Below are 24704 nucleotides of genomic sequence, written 5' to 3'. Positions count from 1 at the left end.
CCCACTTGGTGTAAACCCAGAGGCATGCAGCTGAGTAGCTCAGCAGAGGAGGTGGAGGAAGACGAGGAGGTTACCTTGCAGCTTCAAGCACCGACAGTGTTTTGTAACCACAACAAGCACTGCATCCTCAGACCCAACTCTGTCAGTGGCCAGCAGCATTTGCGGGTTTGCAGTTGCCTAGCCTGGGTCTTTTTTTCAGACTGCAAAAAATGACACAACTCACGTTATCTGCCATCTTTGTTAAAAACAACAAAGTAGAGTTAAAAAAAATGGAATAATTTAACTACTACATATGTGTAAGTGGGTTGAGAGCTGGCTCAGGGATAGGAAACAAAGGGTGGTTATTAATGGAGCACACTCGGACTGGGTCACGGTTAGCAGTGGGGTACCACAGGGGTCAGTATTGGGCCCTCTTCTTTTTAACATATTTATTAATGACCTTGTAGGGGGCATTCAGAGTAGAATTTCAATATTTGCAGATGACACTAAACTCTGCAGGGTAATCAATACAGGGGAGGACAATTTTATATTACAGGATGATTTATGTAAACTAGAAGCTTGGGCTGATAAATGGCAAATGAGCTTTAATGGGGATAAATGTAAGGTCATGCACTTGGGTAGAAGTAATAAGATGTATAACTATGTGCTTAATTCTAAAACTCTGGGCAAAACTGTCAATGAAAAAGACCTGGGTGTATGGGTGGATGACAAACTCATATTCAGTGGCCAGTGTCAGGCAGCTGCTACAAAGGCAAATAAAATAATGGGATGTATTAAAAGAGGCATAGATGCTCATGAGGAGAACATAATTTTACCTCTATACAAGTCACTAGTTCGACCACACTTAGAATACTGTGCACAGTTCTGGTCTCCGGTGTATAAGAAAGACATAGCTGAACTGGAGCGGGTGCAGAGAAGAGCGACCAAGGTTATTAGAGGACTGAGGGGTCTGCAATACCAAGATAGGTTATTACACTTGGGGCTATTTAGTTTGGAAAAACGAAGACTAAGGGGTGATCTTATGTTAATGTATAAATATATGAGGGGACAGTACAAAGACCTTTCTGATGATCTTTTTAATCATAGACCTGAGACAGGGACAAGGGGGCATCCTCTACGTCTGGAGGAAAGAAGGTTTAAGCATAATAACAGACGCGGATTCTTTACTGTAAGAGCAGTGAGACTATGGAACTCTCTGCCGTATGATGTTGTAATGAGTGATTCATTAATTAAATTTAAGAGGGGACTGGATACCTTTCTGGAAAAGTATAATGTTACAGGGTATATACACTAGATTCCTTGATAAGGCGTTGATCCAGGGAACTAGTCTGATTGCCGTATGTGGAGTCGGGAAGGAATTTTTTTCCCCATGGTGGAGTTACTCTTTGCCACATGGGGTTTTTTTGCCTTCCCCTGGATCAACATGTTAGGGCATGTTAGGTTAGGCTATGGGTTGAACTAGATGGACTTACAGTCTTCCTTCAACCTTAATAACTATGTAACATGCATGAATTGGCACATGCACTATCAACATATGTTAATCTGGGATCATCACTGTGCTAAAATTCAGACTAGTGGGTCTCACCAACCACCATTCACGCCATCAACAGCATCTTCTGCTTCTTCCTCCCTCACTGTGGCAAGTGCTCTCACACAGTTCTCCAGCCGCAGAACATCTACTTGTTTACCCGCTACAGTTGGGGTGAGTGAAAGCCCGTCAGCTGTTGCGGAAGTGGACATACCTGCTGTTTTTGACTGATCTCCAATACCAAGCACACCCCATCTTTCTCAATTCACTGTAATATCTCCTCCTGCACCTCTCTCACAGTCCAGCAGCTTGTTTTGTTCAGCCTACTCCACCCTCTGTCAGCACAGCAGCCAGCCCTCATTTCTGCAGTTGTGGTTACGTAAAAGATTGTTTCCTCCTACACATAACTAAGCTAAGACCTTGAGCTTCACCATCTTCAATCTACTAATAATAATAATAACCTTTATTGATGACCCTGCTCTTCAGAGCTTAAAATCTGCAATGAGGTGGAGGTGACACTGTATACAGGTGCTTATTTACAATGATGATCCAGCCATCTTGAGGAAATAGGGGTAGATAAAGGCTGCATGAGGCTTTTGGATATGGTTGAGTTTCTTGGTGAATTTTGTTCAGCGAAGTAGAGAATAGGCTATATATATAAAAAGGACTTGGATTAGGGAACGTGATAGGCCACCCTAAACAGATGAGTTTTTAAGGAGCACTTAAAAATGTGTAACTTGTGGCTACTCCTAATTTCATGGGGTAGAAAGGGTAAGAGGTGAGTTATCAAGGTAGTAGATTGAACTGAGCATGACAAAGCCCAGATCAGGGGTGTTACCATCTTTGTGTGTCTCAGAGGTTGAAAGTTGTGAGAGGCCACAAGAAGTGGCTAGAGATAGAAGCTGGGATGCACTTGGGGAGGTGGGGCTGTTGAAGTCTCCCAAGATAAGTGTTGGCAATTCTGAGGACATGAAGTGTGGCAGCAAGGCAGTGGTCAAGGAAGTAGGTGGGTGAGCCTGGGGGATGGTATATGACCGCTACTTTGAGAGAGAGGTGATGGAACACCCTGATGGTGTGAACCTCCAGGGAAGAGTGGCATCCATTGGGCCTGTATTTATTTATTTTTAAAAAAACAGGATTGGTGGTGGCAGCAAGGAGTGTGGGGTTATCGTGGGTGGAGATAGCAATGATTGTACGGCGGTATATCACATATACACATGCATTGTAATCCGGAGGTTGATATGCCATACGCTCACTATTAGTTTTCCGATAACTATTTATTGTGAACAGCCTGCTGCCTCCTCAGTTGATTGTTGCCCAATCATGTAATTGTCTGGATGATAGGGGTCAGCTGAGAGATCTTAACTCCAAAGATCACTGCAGGTGGTTCTGCATGACTCACGGTCTGTGATCTTTGTGAATAATGGATGGCTAATCCAACTGTTGGCCACGGAAATGCAACCTTTCTGCCTTGTGGATACAGATGGGTTCCGAAAGCTGATGGCCATCCCAATCCTCCATTACCAGTTGCCCAGTCACCATTACTTCTCTAAGAAAGATGTGCCTGCGCTACACCAGCATATCGCAGACAACATCACCTGTTCCCTGAAAAATTCTGTCTGCCAGGTTGCATTTCAACACTGACATCTGGACGAGCAAGCATGGACAGGGGCGTTACATCTCGCTGACTGGGCACTGGGTGACCCTGGTGGCTATGGGCGCAGTCAGGGAAGGGGCTGCTCCACAAGTCTTGGAATCTCCAAAGTTTGCAGGGTGCTTGGGGATGTAGAACTAAACCACTACACACCATAACAAGGGGAACTAAACTACTGGACAAAAGGGCTTGGTGAAATAGACTACTAAATACCCAAAGTTAGCTAACGAAACCACTGTGCACCATAAGATGGAGAACTAAACTAATAGACAACAGGGGTTGGAGAACTAAACTACTAAACAGCTAGGGTTGGAGAACGAAACAAATACAGACCAGAACATGGAGAACTAAACTAATAGACAACAGGAGTTGAAGAGCTAAACTACTAAACAGCTTAGGTTTGAGAACTAAACTAGTACACACCAGGGGATGGAGAACTAAAGCACTAGACATCAAGGTGTCACTAGACACCAAGTCTTGGAATCCCCAGGGCTTGCAGGACAAACCTCTGTATCTAAAACTTCCTCCCGTGCTTCTGCCTCCACCTGCTCTAGGACCTCCTTCTGCGCCCTCAACCCCTGCCTTAATGAGACACACATTCCAACACTGCAGAGAAATTCCCCCTGCTCCGTATTGTGCAGCCAGGGCACACCGCAATCAGGCAGTGTTTAAAGTAATATGCCTTGGAGATCGCAGTCATACAGATCAAGAGCTGTGGACAGCTATCCATGCTGAATTTGAGCAATGGCTTTCTTCTCTCAACCTGGAGCCAGGGAAAGCCGTGTGCCATAATGCTGCCATCCTTGTGTTGGGCCTACACCGGGCAACCTCAACACACATCTCTTGGATGGCTCGCATCCTCAACGTGATGGTAGGGCATTTTCTCAGACACTGTCGCAGCTTGGAATCGCTTATGCAGAAACCACTGTCGTTGTGTGCTTACTTCCTCCATTCCACTCAAGTTGGTATAGAGATCTTTCGGCCTACAGGTTAACCAGTTGATATGCAATGTGGAATTCAACTCTGCGCATGTTGCAGTGACTGTGGCAGTAGCGCCGAGATCTGGTGCGGAGCAGACACAGATGAAGGACCTCTGCAACCTTCTACACGTTTTCAAAATGGCTACTAAGATGGTTAGCGCTGATGATGCCGTCATATGCATCACTATTACTGTCATCTACATGCTGGAGCACACTTTGAATAGTCTGTGGGAGAAGGTGGTTATGGTCCCGGAGGAAGAAGAGGAAGCAGAGCAGGATGCGGAAGGGTTAACAAATATCTCTAAACTCCTGTCTGATCAAACTTTAAGCAAGAAATACTGTTCTAAGTCCAATGCTTGGCATGTGGCATGGTTTAAGGACCATTCTATTAGCACAAATAATTTATATTGTGAAATGTGAAATCCTGGCTGGAGCACAATACCAGCACAATACCACAAGAAGGCAGCATGGTGGCTCGGTGGTTAGCACTGCAGCCTTGCAACGCTGGGGTCCTGGGATTAAATCCCACCAAGGACAACATCTGCGAGGAGTTTGTATGTTCTCCCCATATTTGCGTGGGTTTACTCCGGGTACTCCGGTTTTCTCCCACACTACAAAGACAGACTGATGGGGAATTTATATTGTGAGCCCCATTGGGGATAATGTATGTAAAGCGCTGCAATATAAGATAGCGCTACATACAGATCTGGCAAAAATTAAGAGACCACTGCACAGTTTTATAAAAATCAGCTTCTCTACATGTCTGACATCCATTCCATTCCAGTGTCAGTTGAATTCCATCCAGTGTACACCTCATTCTACTTAATGTGATCACTTGAACCAAATCTTATTGAACGAAGGTAAGTATAAAACACACTGCTGTGGTGTTCACAATGCTCTTGAAGTTGGACAAGCTGGATGGCAAAGCAAGTGCTAGTAATATCCCAAAAGTAATAGGAATGAAAAAATAACTTTTAGCCATACCAAAGGAGTTGAAAACAAAAGTCTTAAGTGAGGAAAAGAAGGGCTCAATTCTGGATTTACTAACAGCTCTAGCAGAGGGACACAGTGAGCGTCATGTTGCCTCCATCCTTAACCCCTTTTTGACATCGGACCGGATGGTACATCCAACGTCCGGCGGTGAGCCCACCTCAAAGCCGCAACATGTCAGCTGTTTTCAACAGATGACATGTGCCCGCAGTAGGCGAAGGCTGAATTGCGATCTGCCCACGCCTATTAACTAGTTAAGTGCCGCTGTCAAATGCTGACAGCGGCATTTAACGCACACTTCCGACCATCGGGCCGAAAATACGGGCACCGCTGACCCCGCCATGTGATCGGGGATCAGCGGTGCGTCGGTATGACAACCAGAGGTCTCTATGTTGCAGAGCCAATCAAGTTGTTGTAGCTTCTAGCCTCCCATGGAGGCTATTGAAGCATGCCAAAAGTAAAAAAAAGTTTTTAAAAAATATGAAAAAAGTAAAAATATAAAAGTTCAAATCACCCCCTTTTCACCCCATTCAAAATAATACAATAAAAAAAAAAATCAAACCTACACATATTTGGTATCGCCGCGTACAAAATTGCCCAATCTATCAAAAAGAAGGATTAACCTAATCGCTAAATGGGATAGCGAGAAAAAAAATCAAAACACCAGAATTACATTTTTTTGGTTGCTGCTACATTGCATTAAACTACAATAACGGGAGATCAAAAGATCCTATCTGCACAAAATGGTACCATTTAAAACGCCAGCTCGGCGCTCAAAAAATAAGCCCTCACCCAATCCGAGATCATGAAAAATGGAGACGCTACAGGTATCGGAATATGGCGCAATTTTTTTTAGCTAACTTTGGAATTTTTTTTTACTTAGATAAAAAGAATCTAGACATGTTTGGCGCCTATGAACTCGTGAACAAAAAACAAGTGTGGGATTTAACTTTTTTTGCAATTTCACCGCCAGTGGAATTTTTTTCCTCCCATTTTCGAGTACACGACATGCTGAAACCAATGGTGTTGTTCAAAAGCACAACTCGTCCCGCAAATAAGCCCTCACATGGCCATATTTTGCAGTGGTCCCTTAATTTTTCCCAGAGCTATAAGCAAATCATAATAAATAAATACCAGCACAAAATAATTAAAAGATAAAATGTGGTTTGCTTTATGTAGCACGGTAGTAACAGAAAAAAATTAGCCTTGGCTACAGCAGAATCTGAGCACAAAAAATTACAACCTAAGATGTGGCCAAATGTTTGGAGCATGGTAGTAACAGAACCAATTTTGATTTTATCATGTATAGCCCTGTATGGAGAATAATATCAGCATCCAAAAATTTCAAACTGACATCTAGCCTGCTGTATAACATTACTAACAGTAGAAGATTTTTTTTAACTGAGGATAAGGCCAGTATACAATTGAATTTATGCTCAAAACTATTTCAAACTCAGATCTAGCCTGTTGTATCACCTTTGTAACAGAAACAATTGTTTTTTTAATCTGCATGAATTATGCAGACAGCTGAATTTCACCGCCACTAAATGACAAGGTGGGATATGGCGTGCTCAATCACTTTAGCAACTGCTCACATAATTTATTTTACTGTGCAACAGCTCTATACACAGAACAATTTCTCCCCCACAAAATTACAAGGTGGGATATGGCGGGCTGTATCACGTTTAGCAACAGAATTTTTATTTTTTTAATCTGCATAAGCTCTGCGGACAGCTTAATTTCACCGCCACTAAATGACAAGGTGAGATATGGTGTGATGAATCATGCTAGTAACTTCCCAAAAATGTTTTTTTGTGCTGTGCAACAGCTCTGTAGACAAAACAATTTCACCGCCACAAAATGGGATATGGCGGGCTGTATCATGTTTGGCTACAGATAATTGTTTTTTTTTAATCTGCATGTGCTATGCAGACAGCTGAATTTCACCACCACTAAATGACAAGGGGAGATATGCCTTACTGCATCGCACTTAGCAATTGAAAAACTAAGATTTAAAAAGGTCTACTCATGCATAAAGTACAACAGAAGCAGTGCACAAAACACTTCTATGAAATGTGCCCTGCTATCTTTGTCTGTGGACCTCAGTAATGGCACAAAAAAAATCTGCTGGAAGGTTGATTTCATAACCACAGAGAACACTGGCTATCTAAACTACTGTATCTGACTTAGAAACAACTGCCTAGCTAACTAGCTAAAATCTATCAACACCCAGGCCAAGCGTCAAGAGCAGCCTCTCTGCGATGTTATATTGACAAAATAGTGCTAAAACAAGGTGGCCGCTATTTATATAGAGATGGACATGTGACAATGGACAATGACACAAGTCATTGTGTTGGGACTATGTTGATGTTTCCTGCTTCCTGATTGGCTAGATGCAATGTGCACACATAAAGTTAGAAGAAAATTTTTTTTACAAGCACGCCACTCCTCTGGGTTTTCCCCACCCCTTCCCCTCATCAAACACGTGCCCCGCACTCATCATACACCACCACTATCCTAGCCATCATTTTCTGGATCCGGCACCCTTTGGCTCCCATAGGCTTCCATTCTAGCAAACAGCCGGATTCGGCGCTTCCGGCTTTTTCGCCGGAGACAAAAAACGTTGCTATGGACGTTTTTTCCAGAAACCGGAAACGGAAGATTTTCCGGATCTGGCGAAAAATGGACGAAACACAATGTCATCTGGCACAATCCGGCACTAATACAAGTCTATGGGAAAAAACTGGATCCGGCGGCAACATTCGCCGGATTCAGTTTTTTTAAATTTAGCCGGATTGAGCCTGACAGTGAAAACCTGATGTGTGAAAGTAGCCTTACCCTAACTTTAGCTCCAACCCTAAGGCTACTTTCACACATCAGACTTTTTGTTTCAGGCACAATCCGGCAATTTTTGAAAAAAATGGATCCGTTTTTTTAACGCCGGATGCGTTTTTTCTCATAGATTTGTATTAGCGCCGGATTGCATCTGATGGCCAGACGTTTCATCCTTTTTCCCGGATCCGTCCAAATAGTCGTTTCCTTTGGCCGGAGAAAACATCCAGATGGATTTTTTTTGTGCGGCGAAAAAAGTGCACAGTGACGGAACCTGCCAAAAATGCGTGAAATGGACATGTGAAATATTGAATCTGGCGTCCATATCCGGTTTTCAAAGCTTTTTCTATTGAAATCATGCAGATTTTCCGTTCTGGGGTCTCTCTCTCTCTCTCTCTCTCTCTCTCTCTCTTCCAGAAGGTCAATAATGTTAAAAATGAAAACCGGATCTGGCAGAAAAACGGATGCATCAGTTTTTTCACTATTTGCAATGGATCCGTTTTTTCTAACATTGGCCGGATTCTGCCTGAAACAAAAAGCCTGATCTGTGAAAGTAGCCTAACTTTAGCCCCAACCCTAACCCTAACTTTAGCCCTAACCCTAACCCTAATGGGAAAATGGAAATAAATACATTTTTTTATTTTATTATTTTTCCCTAGCTAAGGTGGTGATAATGGGGGGTTTCATTTACTTTTTATGTTTGGCAGCTGTCACACACTAAAAGACGCTTTTTATTGCAAAGAATATTTTCTATATTTTATATTTAAGATCAAATCGCGTTGCTCCAAGGGTCTCAGGGAAGCACGCGGGGTGCCCCCTACCTGCGCAATGCTTCCCTATGACGCTTCCCATGTTTGATCGCCGTTGTTCCGGAGGTTAATGTGCCAAGAGTGGTCTGGCACATAATGCCGGATGTCAGCTGTGATAGTCAGCTAACACCCGGCCGCGATCGGCCACGCTCCCCCCGTGAGCGTGGCTGATCGCGTTAGACATAATATCTTGTCATTGGTCATACGGGCCCATACCACCTCGATGGGATAGTATGTCTAATGTTAGAAAGGGGTTAATAAAAATCTTGTTTTGCTGTATGAGCACATGTTATTATACAGCTGATAATTGTGTATATTTACTATCTAATGCTGCTATGTACATAACGTTATTTACCTATTGTTGCTGTGTGTATATTGTGAATAAGGGCAAGCGTAGTAAACTGTTGGGGCCACTAGAGGGGGCGCATTAGGAGCACATAGCATAGGCCTAGTAAATAGTTAATGTAGGAGGAGCCCACTGGGATAAGTGTAGTAAGCTTCCTTTTTGTAGTCAGTGGAGCCTGGGAGCTGAGACAGGCCAGGAGGCCAGAGAGCCCAGGCAGTCCCGTAGGGCTCTACAGCCCGGGACATCACAACCGGGGCAATCAGGGCAACGCTCGAAGAAAGAAGCACAGCCATCTAGGGTCAGCGAGCCAGAATTGCAGCAGTGCAAGAAGCAGTGACAGCAGCAGTGCATGAAGCAGTGACAGCAGTGGTAGCGAGAGCAGGAGTTCCGCAAGAGTCCCAGCAGGACAGTAAGGTCGCTCAGAAAATATTGCAGCTTGCTACTTGGGCTGATGCCCTTGTGTCTGTGGCTAAGCGGACAAGGGAACTTCTAAAGGTAGTCAAGGTGGACGCCGCGATACCGAGTGGGACGGGACGTCCCGGGAACACATTGAAAAGCACAGGGAAAGCGAAGGAAATATTCTGTGAGGAACCTAATGTTGATGCTGTAAAAGACATGGATGTGCTGAGAGAAGAAACCATTGAAGTTATCTCTTTTAAGTTGAACATGGACTCTGTCTCTATTTGTGCAACAACACCTGCAGCAGAACTTCGGCTGCTCAGATGGGACCCTGATGGTGCAGATGATGTAGCTGAAGGTACGCTAAAAAGGGGACATTGTGTGCATGTGGCGGGAGGCCAGGGCATGTGTAAACAGATAGTCTCAGCCACGACTACAGCCCTGGCCTTCCCTCACACAGATATAGCCATCATTGATACAAACTGGTCATCAAAAGTTTCATTTCAAGCCATAGCTAAATGGATGGCGTGTTCACTGTAATTCTGACTTGAGCCACCTGGTGGCAGTGTACGAGAGCACATTGAAAACCCTGCATTAATGAGTATTACGCACAGCTTTTGAAGTGTTTGCCAGAAGTGGTGGTGACCTCAATAGGCTGCATGCCAGACTTATGGGGAATTGGGCCAAAATTCCAAGCTTTCCCGTGTCCAAGATACTATCCTAATATGTAGTTTGTATAATAATAATATTACCGAATACCTCCAAGTAGAAACGTAGCATAATTAGTCTAATTCACTTTGTCGCTTACCCTGTGTTATAGTTTCTAGGGGGAGCATGCGGATGTTAAAGTTGGTGGCACAAAGATTTTTTTTTTCATATTAATATATTTAAATTTAGATCTTCAACCCCTTTCTGACATCAGACGTAATAATCTGTCCCTGTGTCCTGGGCCTATTTGACCAGGGACGGATTATTACTTCTGAGCGATCGCCTGCACACACAGGGTGTGTGCGGGCGATCACCATCAGGTGTCAGCTGATTCTGACAGCTGACACCCAGCACTTTAACCCCTGAAATGCTGCTATCGAATACGATCCCAGCATTCCAGAAGCCGGCAGACTCTTTGCCTTTGGATTGGAAACCCCACGGCATGATGCGGGATCCCGATCGTTTTCATGGTGGCCCGATGTCCTCATGACGACATCCAGGTCACCAGACCTAGCAAACTTGCTGATCCTGCCCAGTGCATGATGAGCAAGTTTGTCTGAGTGCAGAGCTGACAGTTTCTGAAGCATGGGGATGCTGCTTCATCTCCATTCTGCAGAAATGATCAGCCTGGAAAAAATAGTCCCCATAGTGGGACAAAGTAAAAAAGTTAGAAAAAAGGTTGTTTTTTTTTTTTTTAAATAATTGTAAAAATATAAAAAAAATTGAAAATAATAATACAATATCTTTTGAATTATATTTCAATGATAAAAAACAAAACAATAAAAGTACACATATTTGGTATCACCGCATCCGCAATGACCCGACCTATAAATATGTCCCACTAGTTAACCCCTTTAGTGAACACCATAAAAAAAGGCAAAAAACAATGCTTTATCACCATACCGCCGAAGAAAATGGAGAGTAAAATGCGATCAAAAAGACGGATATAAATAAACATGGTACTGCCAAAAACGTCATTTTGCCCTGCAAAAAAACAAGCTCTCATAATAAAACGATGCAAATATAATTATTTTTCTATAAAATATTTTTTATTGTATAAAAGGGCCAAATCATAAAAAATATAAATGAGGTATCGCTGTACTTGTACTACTACTGACCCAAAAAACAAAACTGCCTTATCAATTTTGCCACACATTAAACAGCATAAATCCCGCCCCCAAAAATGAAAATCCTGAATTGCTAGTTTTTGCTCGTTGTGCCTCACAAAAATTGGAATAGAAAGCGACCAAAAAATGTGATGTGCCCAAAAATTATAACAATAAAAATGTCAATGCATCCCGCAAAAAACAAGACCTCACATGACTCTATGGGCCACAACATGGAAAAATTAGAGCTCTCAAAATGTGTTGATGCAAAAAATATTTTTTGCAATGAAAAGCGTCTTTTAGTGTGTGACAGCGGTCAAACATAAAAATCCATGATAAATCTGGTATCACTGTAATCGCATCGACCTGAAGAATAAAGTCGCCTAATCACTTACACTGCACGAGGAACTGTGTAAAACATTAATGAAACAAATTCTTCACATGCTGTTCATTTTCTCATTCTGCCTCCAAAAGATCGCAGTAAGGTTCGGCGCACATTTATCCTGCGCTCTCTGTTGAGCTCTTACACCGGGGTTTCCATGTAAATCTCTGAAATACGTGATTCAGACGGAATCTCTGGTGGAAGATTCCCTATAATGAGGAAGATGGAGGCACTGTGGACGCTGTCTGACTTGTGATCCGGTGGCATCAGCCACAGTTTTGTGCACTGAAAAGAAGGACACCGCTGAACAGACGTTAGATGGTGTCCAGAGTAACTCTGCTGCCTCATTATAGTGAATGGCTCCCTCAGGGGTTTCATCTGAATCACGTCACTCATAGAAGGAAACCTCAAAAGTAAGGGTACGTGTCCACCTTCAGGATGGCCGGCGGTTTGGACGGAGTGGCAAACCCGCTCCCCCCTAAGCTCCACCCCCTTCTGTGACCTGGTGATTCCGGATGTGTGTATTTTACACATCTGGAATCATCGCACCCCACACATAGGGCCCTGTGTTTTACCTTGCGGTGGCGCAGCGTCGCCGCAAGGTAAACGGACATGCTGCGATCTCAAAAGACGCGCCGCATGTCCAGAATCGCAGGGCCGCCGGATGCGTGTTACCACGCATAGTGCAGACTGGATTTGATAAAATCCTCTCCACTATGCTGTAACATTTGCAAGCTGCGTGATTGACGCTGCGGCTCTGCGCAGCGTTTCCTGAACGTGGAAACATACCCTAAGAGGTCAGTGTAGAGCGCCGGATAAATGTGATCCCTAATGTTATGCAAATTGTTCCCAATAAAAGCTTCAACTCAATCCACAAAAAAAACAAGCTCTGGCTCAGGTCTGTCATCTGTTAATAAAAATATAGGCGGCTTCCACATTACTGATAATAAAAAGGCTCTGGAAAAGCGAAATGACTCCTCACCCACCAAAAGAAATTCAGCAAATTCTCCGCTCCCAAATTTAAATACCCCCTCCCTTCTGAGCCCAACAGTGTCCTTAAACCACATAATGCGTCCACGTTTGGCAATTCTGAAGCGATGAGAGCCCACCTAACTTACAGATGCATGCCTCCAGAAGTATGGGCTGGGCAGAACGTACTGGTAACTGCAACATACTGGTTACTACAGCCTACTGGTCACTACAATGTTAAATTTTCACTCGGCAAAATTAATTGCTGCTTTGGGAAAATACCCATGGAGTCAATATAGTCACTACACCTGTAGATAAAATCCCCAAGGGGTATAGTTTCCCATATGGGGTCACTTGAGTGGAGATTCTGCTCTTCTAGCAATAAGGGGCTCTGTATATGGAGTCTGCAAACTGTTCTAGGAAAATCTGCACTCCAGGAGGTAAATAGCGCTCCATTCCTCCTGAATCCCTCCATATAGCTAAGCAGTACTGTACAGCCACATATGGGGTATAGCCACATTCAGTAGAACTTGTGGAACAGATTTTGGTGTCACTTTTACCCACTTCTTGTGTGAAAATGTAAAATCTGGGGCTAAAACAAAATTTTGGTGGTAAAAATGTAGTTATTTTGTCTTCACTGCCCAATGGTATAAAATTCTGTGACTCACCCATGGTGTCAATATGATCACTGCACCCTGTAGTTTGTAAAATTGGATCATGGCACCTGCAAACCATAACAGTAAAATCTGGCACTCCTTGCCTTCTGAGCTTTGCACTGTGCCTGAAAAATATTTCCCGATTACATGTAGGGTATTGGTGCACTCAGGAAAAAATGGACCTCAGTTTGTTGTAAAAAAATATTCCTATTAGCCCTTAGAAAAATTAAAAACTTGTGGCTAAAACAACATTTTAGTGGTAAAAATTTAATTTACTCTTTCTTCACCTCTCAGTGGTATTAGGCACATGTGGTGTCAATATGAACACTGCACCCCTAGATGAATTCATTGGGGAGTCTAGTTTGTAAAATGAGCTCAAATATAGGGGGGTTCTGTTGTTCTGGCACCTCAGGGGCTCTGCTAATGTGACATGACACCCTCAAACCACTCCAGCAAAATCCAGAATATGGCGCCTCTTCCCTTCTGAACTTTGCACTGTCCCTCAAAAGTAGTTTTCTCCCACATATGGGGTATCGGCATACTCAGGAGAAATTGCACAATAAATTGATTGGTGCAATTTATCCTGTTACGCTTATGAAAATGCAATATTTTGTGCTAAAAACATTTATGGATAACATCTTATTTTTTTTATTTTTATGGCTCAACCTTATAACCTTCTGTGAGTCACCTGAGGGTACAATGTGCTCATCACACATCTAGATCAGTTCCCTGTGGGGTCTAGTTTCCAAAATGGTGTCACTTATGGGAGATTTTCACTGTTTAGGCACATCAGGGGCTCTCTAAACGCGACATTGCGTCTGCCAATTTTTCCAGCAAATTTTGCATTCAAAAAAATCAAATGGCGCTCCTTCTCTTCCGAGCTCTGCCGTGCGCCCAAACAATGGTTTTCTCCCTTATATGCGGTATCGGTGTACTCAGGAGAAATTGCACACCAAATTTTTGTGGTCCATTTCTTCTTGTTACCCTTGACAAAATAAAAAAAAGGTAAATGTTCATTTTTTCCCCACGTTTTAAAAATTCCTGTGAAGCACCTGAAGTGTTCATAAACTTCATGAATGTGATTTTGAGCACCTTAAGGGGTGCAGTTTTTAGAATGGTGTCACTTTTGGGTATCTTCTATCGTACAGATGCCTCAAAGTGACTTCAAATGTGATGTGGTCCCTAAAAAAATGGTGTTGTATAAATGAGAAATCACTGCTCTAATTTTAACGCTTATAACTTCCTAACAAAAAAAAATTTTGGGTTCCAAAATTGTGCTGATGTGAAGTAGACATGTGGGAAATGTTACTTATTAAGTATTTTGTGTGATATATGTGGCACCCCAGGAGTTCGTATACCACAGTAGTGCTGCCTTCCTCTCGGGGAGGGTAGTGCTATGCCTGGAAACAAGAGGGATCTCTTTGGCAGGTAAATCACAAACACAACACCTTCTGAATCCAATACAGGAGGGGAGCTTAAAACCCTGTTTTAGGGCAGCTTCCCTGAATAAAGATTTTGGTCTGGAGGTGCTAGTTTAGTCTGGATCAGACAGTCTGGAGAGCAGACAGAAAAGGAGCAGAGGAGAGATTTCAGGGCTCAAAGAGACTGCAAGTGCGCCTCCGAGGAGCCAAAAGCGCAGAGACTGGGTACCGGGTGCCCGAGGCTAGAGTGGAACTGTAGGACACCTAGCAGAACCGGAGGGCACAGAACTATATGTATACTGCCCAAATTAAGCCTGTGGTACAGTAGCACCCTGGAGCCTGGAGTCACCGTGCAGAGACCCCAGAAGGAACGGCTCAAGCTGCCTACCATACAGATACCTGTCCCAGGACAGGGAAAAGAACCAGGACCTTGTTAGGACATTACAGACCGCAAGCGACTATAGCAAGAGCACAGTGGAAGGCTCCCAACCTGACTTGCCAAGGGGATTCCGCTTGTTTCCGGGCTGCCTGGACTCGTAATGTACCTGTTGCTGGTACCCTGGACTGTGGCCTGCTAACTACAGTAAACCAGGTAAAGACTTACAACTTGTGTTGTTTCCTCATTTTACCGGCAAACACCATCACCACCATACACTCTAGGACCCCTGGGGACCCCACTTCACCTGTGGGAAGTGTCACCATTAGTGTTGAGCATTCCGATACTGCAAGTATCGGGTATCGGCCGATATTTGCTGTATCGGAATTTCCGATACCGAGATCCGATACTTTTGTGGTATCGGGTATCGGGTATCGCAACAACATTAATGTAATAATGTGTAAAAGAGAGAATTAAAATAAAAAATATTTCTATACTCACCTCTCCGACGCAGCCTGGACCTCAGCGAGGGAACCGGCAGCGTTGTTTGTTTAAAATTCGCGCTTTTACTTGGTTACGTGAAGTCCCGGCTTGTGATTGGTCAGGGCGGCCATGTTGCCGGGACGCGGACCAATCACAGCAAGCCGTGACGAAATTACGTCACGGCTTGCTGTGATTGGTCCGCGTCCCGGCAACATGGCCGCCATTAACCAATCACAAGCCGTGACGTCACGGGAGGCTGGACATGCGCGTATTTTAAAAAGCGCGCGTGTCCAGCCTCCAGTGACGTCCCGGCTTATGATTGGTCACGGCGCCATGTTGCCGGGACGCGGACCAATCACAGCAAGCCGTGACGAAATTACGTCACGGCTTGCTGTGATTGGTCCGCGTCCCGGCAACATGGCCGCCACTAACCAATCACAAGCCGTGACGTCACGGGAGGCTGGACATGCGCGTATTTTAAAAAGCGCGCGTGTCCAGCCTCCCGTGACGTCACGACTTGTGATTGGTTAATGGCGGCCATGTTGCCGGGACGCGGACCAATCACAGCAAGCCGTGACGTAATTTCGTCACGGCTTGCTGTGATTGGTCCGCGTCCCGGCAACATGGCCGCCCTGACCAATCACAAGCCGGGACTTCACGTAACCAAGTAAAAGCGTGAATTTTAAACAAACAACGCTGCCGGTTCCCTCGCTGAGGTCCAGGCTGCATCGGACAGGTGAGTATAGCAATATTTTTTATTTTAATTCTTTATTTTACACATTTATATGGATCCCAGGGTCTGAAGGAGAGTTTCCTCTCCTTCAGACCCTGGGAACCATCAGGAATACCGTCCGATACTTGAGTCCCATTGACTTGTATTGGTATCGGGTATCGGTATCGGATTGGATCCGATACTTTGCCGGTATCGGCCGATACTTTCCGATACCGATACTTTCAAGTATCGGACGGTATCGCTCAACACTAGTCACCATCATTGCTGCAACAACATCCCCCAGAGGACCCCCTATTGACTGAACACCACAGGTGGCGTCACGACAGACTTATTCACAATCCCCTTTTTAAAGACCGTTCCCTTTTACAGTGAGTACCACGGCCACGGACTAGGTCGCAGCCACCATGACATCCCCTTTAATAGCCGACCGGACCTGGTACCGAGTACCCTACCCTGGTGGGCGACTCAAATATCTGTGATTTAAGAGTATGAAAATTCAAAGTTGGAAAATTGTGAAAATTTCTAAATTTTTGACAAAATTTAATTTTTTTCACAAATAAACGCAAGTCACATCAAAGAAATTTTACCACTGTCATGTAGTACAATAATTCATGAAAAAAACAGTCTCAGGATCACCAGGATCCATTGAAGTGTTCCAGATTTATTACCTCATAAAGGGACAGTGGTCAGAATTGTAAAAATTGGCCCGGTCATTAACGTGCAAACCACCATCGGGGTTAAAGGGGTTACTTACCATCAAGCAGTTGACTAGCAGCTCAATCTAGACACTTGTTTAAAAATGGGGGAATGGATAAGGGGAAATTTCCAGCACTATGGAAAAAATATTCAGTTAAAAATCACATTTACTGCAAAGTTTTCTTCATTAACCCCTTTACCCCCGAAGGTGGTTTGAATGATTTTTTACAAATCTGACCACTGTCACTATATGAAATAATAACTCTGGAACGCTTGACCGGATCCCAGTGATTCTGAGACATTTTCTTTGTGACATATTGTAATACACGATAGTGGTAAAATATCTTTGTTATGACTTGCGTTTATTTGTGTAAAAAATGGAAATTTGGCAAAAAGTTTCAAAATTTTACAATTTTCAAATTTTGAGTTTTTAAGCCCCTAAATCAGAGAGATACTATATGTCACACAAAATAGTCAATAAATAACATTTCCCACTTGTCCACTTTATAACAGCACAATTTTTGAAACATTTTTTTTTTGTTAGGACGTTATAAGGGTTAAAAGTTGACCAGCAATATCTCATTTTTACAACAAAATTTACAAAACCATTTTTTAGGGACGACCTCATATTTGAATCGACTTTAAGGGTGTCTATATGATAGAAAATACCCAAAAGTGACACCATTCTAAAACCATTCGAGAAGTTTATTAACCCTTCAGGTGCTTCACAGGAATTAATGGAATGTGATACGAAAAAATGAAAATTTAACTTTTTTAATTGATGTGAATACTTTTCTGCCCAATGACGACAAAAATATTATGGGATAATATGTTTGCAAGCTTTCAGAGCACAGTGGCTCCTTCTTCATGCAAGATGGAGCCACTGTGCTCTGAAAGCTTGCAAACATATAATTTTCTGGTTAGCCAATACAGGTATCACTCCCAGAATACGTTTGTCGTCATTGGGCAGAAAAGTATTCACATTGATTTTTCTGCCGGCTAACACGGTACCACAATATAATTTGTTATTGTACATCAACTTTTTTAATTAAAATTTAACTTTAGACCATTTTTTCCTGATACCCTTGTGAAAATAAAAAAAATAAAGTACAAAATATGTAATGCAATTTTTCCTTAACATACCGATACACTATATTTGGGAAAGAAAACATCGTTTAAGCACAAGGCACGGCTCGGAAGGGATGGAGCGCTGTTTGACTTTTTGAATGTAAAACTTGCTGGAATAATTAACAGACGCTATGTCGCGTTTGGAGAGACCCTGATGTGCCTACGCAGTGGAAACACCCCTCAAGTGACCCCATTTTGGAAGCTAGACCCCTCAAGGAACTTGTCTAGATGTGTGGTAAGTACTTTGAACGGCCAAATGCTTCACAGAAGTTTATAACGTAGAGCCGTGAAAATAAAAAATCATATTTTTTCCACATAAATTATATTTTAGTGCCCATTTTGCTATTTTTACAAGGGTAACCGAAGAAATTGGACCCAAAAAGTTGTTATGCAAATTCTCCTTACTAGGCGGATACCCTATATGTGGGAGGAAACTACTGTTTGGAGGGCACGTTGGACCTCGGAAGAGAAGGAGTGACTTTTTGGAATGCAGACTTTGATAGATTGGTCTGCTGGCGTTATGTTGCATTTACAGAGCCTCTGATGTGCCTAAACAGTGGAAACCCCCACAAGTGACCCCATTTTAAAAACTAGACCACCCAAGGAATTTAGCTACATATGTGGTGAGCACCTTGAACCTTCAGGTGCTTTACGGAAAATTATAATGTTGAGTTGTGAAAATAAAAAAAATCACATTTTTTCCACAGAAATGTCAAAACAGTAGAAACCCAACACAAGTGACCCAATTTTTTAACTGATCTACTGTTTGTCGGTCTGTGAATTTTAGAATGTAGTGGCATACGTGAGTTATGTAGTGTTTTTCAGGTGTTCATACTATATGTCAGCTGTGTAATGTTCATCAGGTTGTCTTACGTCAGCTGTGTAGGTCAGAAATAAATTTAGTAGTCCGTGGATGTGTCTGAAGCATTCTTTCATACACAGGCCAGGTTTTTCTGGGAAGGTGTCGCATTCATAAATGTTGTCTTTGAGCATTCTCCTTCTGTAACACACTCGGCACCTCTTTTGCGAATTACCTTTTTTCTGTTTGAGGGACCTCCCTTGGAAAATGTTGGCCTGGTACCATACAAGCACTTTCAATTCCGGAAGTACTGGGGCCCGCTACTTCCTGACTGCCAAATATCAGGGCCTTAATCACTACCTCCTAGAACTGAAGGTACGACGTAGCGGTCTGGCCTGCACACCATGACAGCAGGAAAGCGTTGTACATTGCCATCTGTACGAAATGCATGGCCAATTTCTTGAACCATACCTTGGCCTTTCTCAAAGCACTGTATGGTTGGAGGACACAGTGGTTTGGTGACGTGTGTAGAGGTACTGTGGGTGCTGCCATAAGCATGTATGGTGGTCAAGAAAAGACATCCATATTATCCTTGTAGTTGACCATCAGCAGGGGGTCACTACATTGGACTCTGCTGTCACGCCTTCTGAGCATCTGTCCACTTAGCTTTTTTAGGAGGCATCTCTGTTTTTTTGTGGACAGTACCATAGGCTACGCCGAGAGGGACCTAAAGAGTGGGATTCTGGTATAAAAGTTATCCACATAGAGGGGATATCCTTGATTCAGCTGTATGTGCACCAAATCCCATGCAATTTTGCCACCCCCTCCCAGAAGAGGGGGGCATTGAGGGGGTTCAATCCAGGTGTCCCTCCCTTCATAAACTCTAAACTTGTTGGTGTACCCTGAGGTACACTCAAACAGCTTATAGAGTTTAATTCCGTACCTGGCCCTCTTACTAGGCAGGTACTGCTGGAATTTGAGCCTCCCCTTGAAATGAATTAGGGACTCATCCACGCTTTGGGTCACGTATACTTCAGCAAACTTTGTGTTAAAGTGTTCAATGACCAACTGAACTTTGAACAGATGGTCAAAGTTGGATTCATCTTGGGGAGGATACCATGCATTATTATTATAATGCAGAAAAAAAGATATATTCAGCTCACCCTTTAGATGAATTTCCTTATGAGTCCAGGAAATCTTGAGCACAGATTCACGTCTCTGTCAGACGCCTAGAGATGCACATGTAGAAAAAAGGAAATCTAGCTCCAAGAGATAAAATCACTTAACTTTAATAGTATTCATTTAAAATAGAAACTGGCTATAAGACATACAAAAACCGGGTATACTGGAGGAGAGTGCCTGTCTAAACTGTACGCGTTTCAAACACACAAGTGTTCTTAAGGTACCGTCACATCAAGCGACGCTGCAGCGATATAGATGACGATGCCGATCGCTGCAGCGTCGCTGATTCGTCGTTGTGTGGTCGCTGGAGAGCTGTCACACAGACAGCTCTCCAGCGACCAACGATGCCGAAGTCCCCGGGTAACCAGGGTAAACATCGGGTTACTAAGCGCAGGGCCGCGCTTAGTAACCCGATGTTTACCCTGGTTACCAGTGTAAATGTAAAAAAAAAACAAACACTACATACTTACATTCCGGTGTCTGTCGCGTCCCCCGGGGTCCGCTTCCCTGCACTGTGTGAGCGCCGGCCCTAAAGCAGAGCGGTCACGTCACCGCTGTGCTCTGCTTTATGGCCGGCCAGCGCTGACACAGTGCAGGGAAGCGGACGCCGGGGACGCGACAGACACCGGAATGTAAGTATGTAGTGTTTGGGTTTTTTTACATTTACAATGGTAACCAGGGTAAATATCAGGTTACTAAGCGCGGCCCTGCGCTTAGTAGCCGATGTTTACCCTGGTTACCAGTGAAGACATCGCTGAATCCGCGTCATACACGCCGATACAGCGATGTCAGCGGGTGATCCAGCGACGAAATAAGGTGCTGGCCTTCTAGCTCCGACCAACGATGTAACAGCAGGATCCTGATCGCTGCTGCGTGTCAAACACAACGATATCGCTATCCAGGACGCTGCAACGTCACGGATCACTATCGTTATCGTTGTTAAGTTGTTCAGTGTGAAGGTACCTTTAGTCTCAGTTAGCTCTGACCAGGCATAGCATCAATTTATACAAAGAGTTTTAAAGTTAAGTGATTTTATCTCTTGGAGCCGCATTATAATGCAGGAATTTGTGTATGGCCTCAAAACGTGTCCGGGTCATGACCATTCGGAACACTGGAGTGTTGTATAAAACATCAACACTCCAATATTGCCAAAGTTCTGGCTTCTTGAGGATTCCCATGGGAAGGGCCCGGTCCCAAAACTTTATCTGCATCTACATGAGTCCAATTAAAAAATGATGAATCAGAGTTTTGTGCCAAAAATTGATGAGCGTACAAATTAGTTTGGCCCACCATGAGGTTAACAAAATCCTCAGAGAAGAAGACTTTGAAAAAGGCTATTTCTGTGAGGCCGGTGGTGTCAAACTTGATTCCTGATTGCGCCACAGAATCAGGAATCAGTGGCTCAAAATGTTTGAGGGGCAATGTCCATATGGGGTCATTAATGGGGGCACTGATTCACCTTCTGTTCTGGGGCGTCTTCGTGCTGGTTCACCTTCTGTCCTGGGGCATCTTTGTGTTAGTTCACCTTCTGTCCTGGGGCGTCTTCGTGATGAGGAGTCAGAATCTGAAAGATAAAGCAAGGTGGGATCCTCTCCCTCACTATCAGTGTCAAAGGCAAGGAAAGCATATGCCTCCTCCACTGAATAGCATTTTTTGGATTTATCTATGTGGTGTTTGTGTCAGTACTTTATTCAGTTGTGTGTGTGAGAGAGTGCTTTGTGAAACTTTTTTTTTTTAAAAAAGAACAAGATAAAAGAAAAAAGCAGCAATCGGGGAGAAAAAAAGTCAGTAAAAAAAGTGTAAAACAGAGCACGAGTGCTGATCAGTGAACTGCGTCACTAATCAACGTTCGGCGGCTGCTGGATGTACGCACAGAGTTGGTGCAAAGGAGGGTGGTGGAGGGGGGAAGGTGGGAAAGGGGGATTGAAGTGGATGAGGAAAGATCAGGTAGGGATAAAAAAACTTACAGTTGTCTTCTCTCTTCATTCTCTCTTCCTTCTGTGTTCTTCAGCAGCAGAAATTGTGGTGTCACAGGCTTCTGTGGCACCACAATGCCCATCACAGCCCAAAATCAAACAGGGTGCCCACAGAAAAAGGGGTTAGGGAGGGGGGAGAAGAGGGGGGTAAAAAGAGGGGGAAATGGGGGAAGGGGGAAAAAGGGGATTGGAGTGGATGAGGAGAGATCAGGCAGGGATCTTCTTACAAATGTCTTCTGTCTTCTTTTTCTCTAGCAGCAGGAGCAGTGAGCGATTGTGGTGTCACAGGCTTCTGTGGTACCACGAGGCCCAGCACAATGCAGGTCAGACAGCGTGACCGCCCTGTAAAAATCCTCAGTTAATATGAGGACATGCAGGGCGGTTACAGACAGGCAATAGCGCGATCACACTGTGTCTGTGCCATGTGATTGGTGTGATCAATGTAATCATCAATTGCACCAATCAGAGCGGGTTCAGGCGATGCCTGGCGTTGCCAGGTACCAGCCTATGAGCGGTGCTCTTTGAACACTTATCTTTGGCTGGGACATCAGAGTTTCAGGCAATTGAACAGCCAATCACAGCGATCGTAGGTTTGCGGCGACATTTCTCATTTACTCTGAGGTAAGATGGCATCAGAACTTCAATGCAATCACCATGACTTTGGTCTCAGTGTCACATTGAAAAAATGAAGTAATAATCCGTTCCGTGTCAATAAGTAAAAGGGATGTATTATTATGGACCACGTCGGAAAGGGGTTAAAAATGTATGAAAACCTTAACTGAAAAGGAAAGAAGGGGATAAAATACGATCCTTACGCATTTTGGACTATGGTAAGTCCTTGTTCGTGGGTAAATCATATGACTTAAGCTAGCATATATAAACTGGTTTAGCTCCCAAGAAATTGGGTCTAGGCAGTGACGTACCACCAATGGCAATATGTGACATTCCCTTGACCCCAGGATACTCCTCTCCCACCAGTGTCTGTAATATATGTGTCCTTCCTGCTTCTCCATCTTGTGCAGATTAAAATCACCATCTTTCTTCTGCACCTCATGTCACAAACTCCCCACAGCAACATCACACCAGGGCGATGAGAGGCTGCAGACATCTCATATGGGCTATTATGATAGGATATGTCTTCCACATCTGCAGTGTGAATATAGGGGCAGTGAGTGCGGCTGTTACATGATGTACGTAAAGGACACACAATGTCTGTGGTAAAACGTTCCTCTGTATGTAAGAGGACACTAGTACATGATGTGTGAAATTGCCATTTCTGTGAGGTGATAAACCCTCAGGATGTAGACATGTTTCTGCCATCTTCTATGATAGGAGAAAGCAGAAGAAATAGTAAGGCAGGAAGTTATATTTTTTCGGAAACTCTTCCCTCACAACAGTAATAAAAAACCAGGTGCACACATGGACTGCTGTTTCTTAAATGAGAAACATACAGGCTAATACAATCAATATAAATATAGATAATAAAAGCTACAGAAGTTGAAGGAGCCCTTTCATACAGTCAAGTGTCGCCTTCACTTAGTACTACATTATAGCCGATGTGCCAATGCATGTGGCCAATTTTACATGCGGACTCACGGTCTGCTAATTAGAAATCTCCATATGAACTATTTTGGTAATACTAATAACTATATATTACAAACATGCAAATAATTTCAGATTCTCAAATTTAAGCTCTAACTGTAAGTGATTTTCTATTATTAGTTATGAATAATAAACCCAATTTTAGCTTGTAAAAATAGTTTCCATAACTGGAATATTTATCACCTATTCCACCTCTCTCCTTTGCTATTATCAGGCTGGGATAAGATAAAGATGAGGTTTCTGAGTACAGATGGCCCTTCTTCTCTTGACTACAAAGAAAGACTCAAGGCCCCTACAATTTTAACCTTTCATGGCTGGGGAATTTTTTGTTTTTGAATTTTTGCTTTTAAGCTATGTTCCCACAATGAGCTTTTGATGTGTTTTTGATGATGCAGATTTTCTGCACCTATTAAGTAAATTTTGTTACTTGCATTTTTCTATTTTGATTGAGTTTTTTGTTTCTTTTTTTTATGTGTTGTTCTCTAAAGAAAGCTGCTTTGTTTTTGATACGTCCTGGCATTTGGCTTTGGCAAACTTTTATTCATACAGTCATGTGCCCATGTGAGTTTTTTAAGTGCGTTTTTCAACATCTAATGCAAGTCTTTGGCTAAAATCTGCACAGGAAAACTCGGTGTACCCGCAAGAGTAATTGATATGATGCGGATTTGAAACCCACAACAGCTCAGTTTACGCGGTGTGAAAAAGAAGCACACTGGGCAGGAGATTTCTATAAATCCCATCCACTTTGCTGGAAATGCAAGATGCAGCAAAAACACAAATGTGAAAAAGCTCATTGTGAGCACACTGCCTCACTCCCCTTCTACCAAGAGCTATAATATTTTTATTATTCGTTGACATAGCTATGTAACAGCTTTTTTTTTTTTGCTGGATGATTGTAGTTTTAAATGGCCCAATTCATTTTACCATGTAACATTCTGAAAAACAGGAA

Source organism: Ranitomeya variabilis, chromosome 4, assembly GCF_051348905.1.
Source record: "Ranitomeya variabilis isolate aRanVar5 chromosome 4, aRanVar5.hap1, whole genome shotgun sequence".
Taxonomy (NCBI): domain Eukaryota; kingdom Metazoa; phylum Chordata; class Amphibia; order Anura; family Dendrobatidae; genus Ranitomeya; species Ranitomeya variabilis.
Note: the sequence above shows the minus strand (reverse complement) of the source record.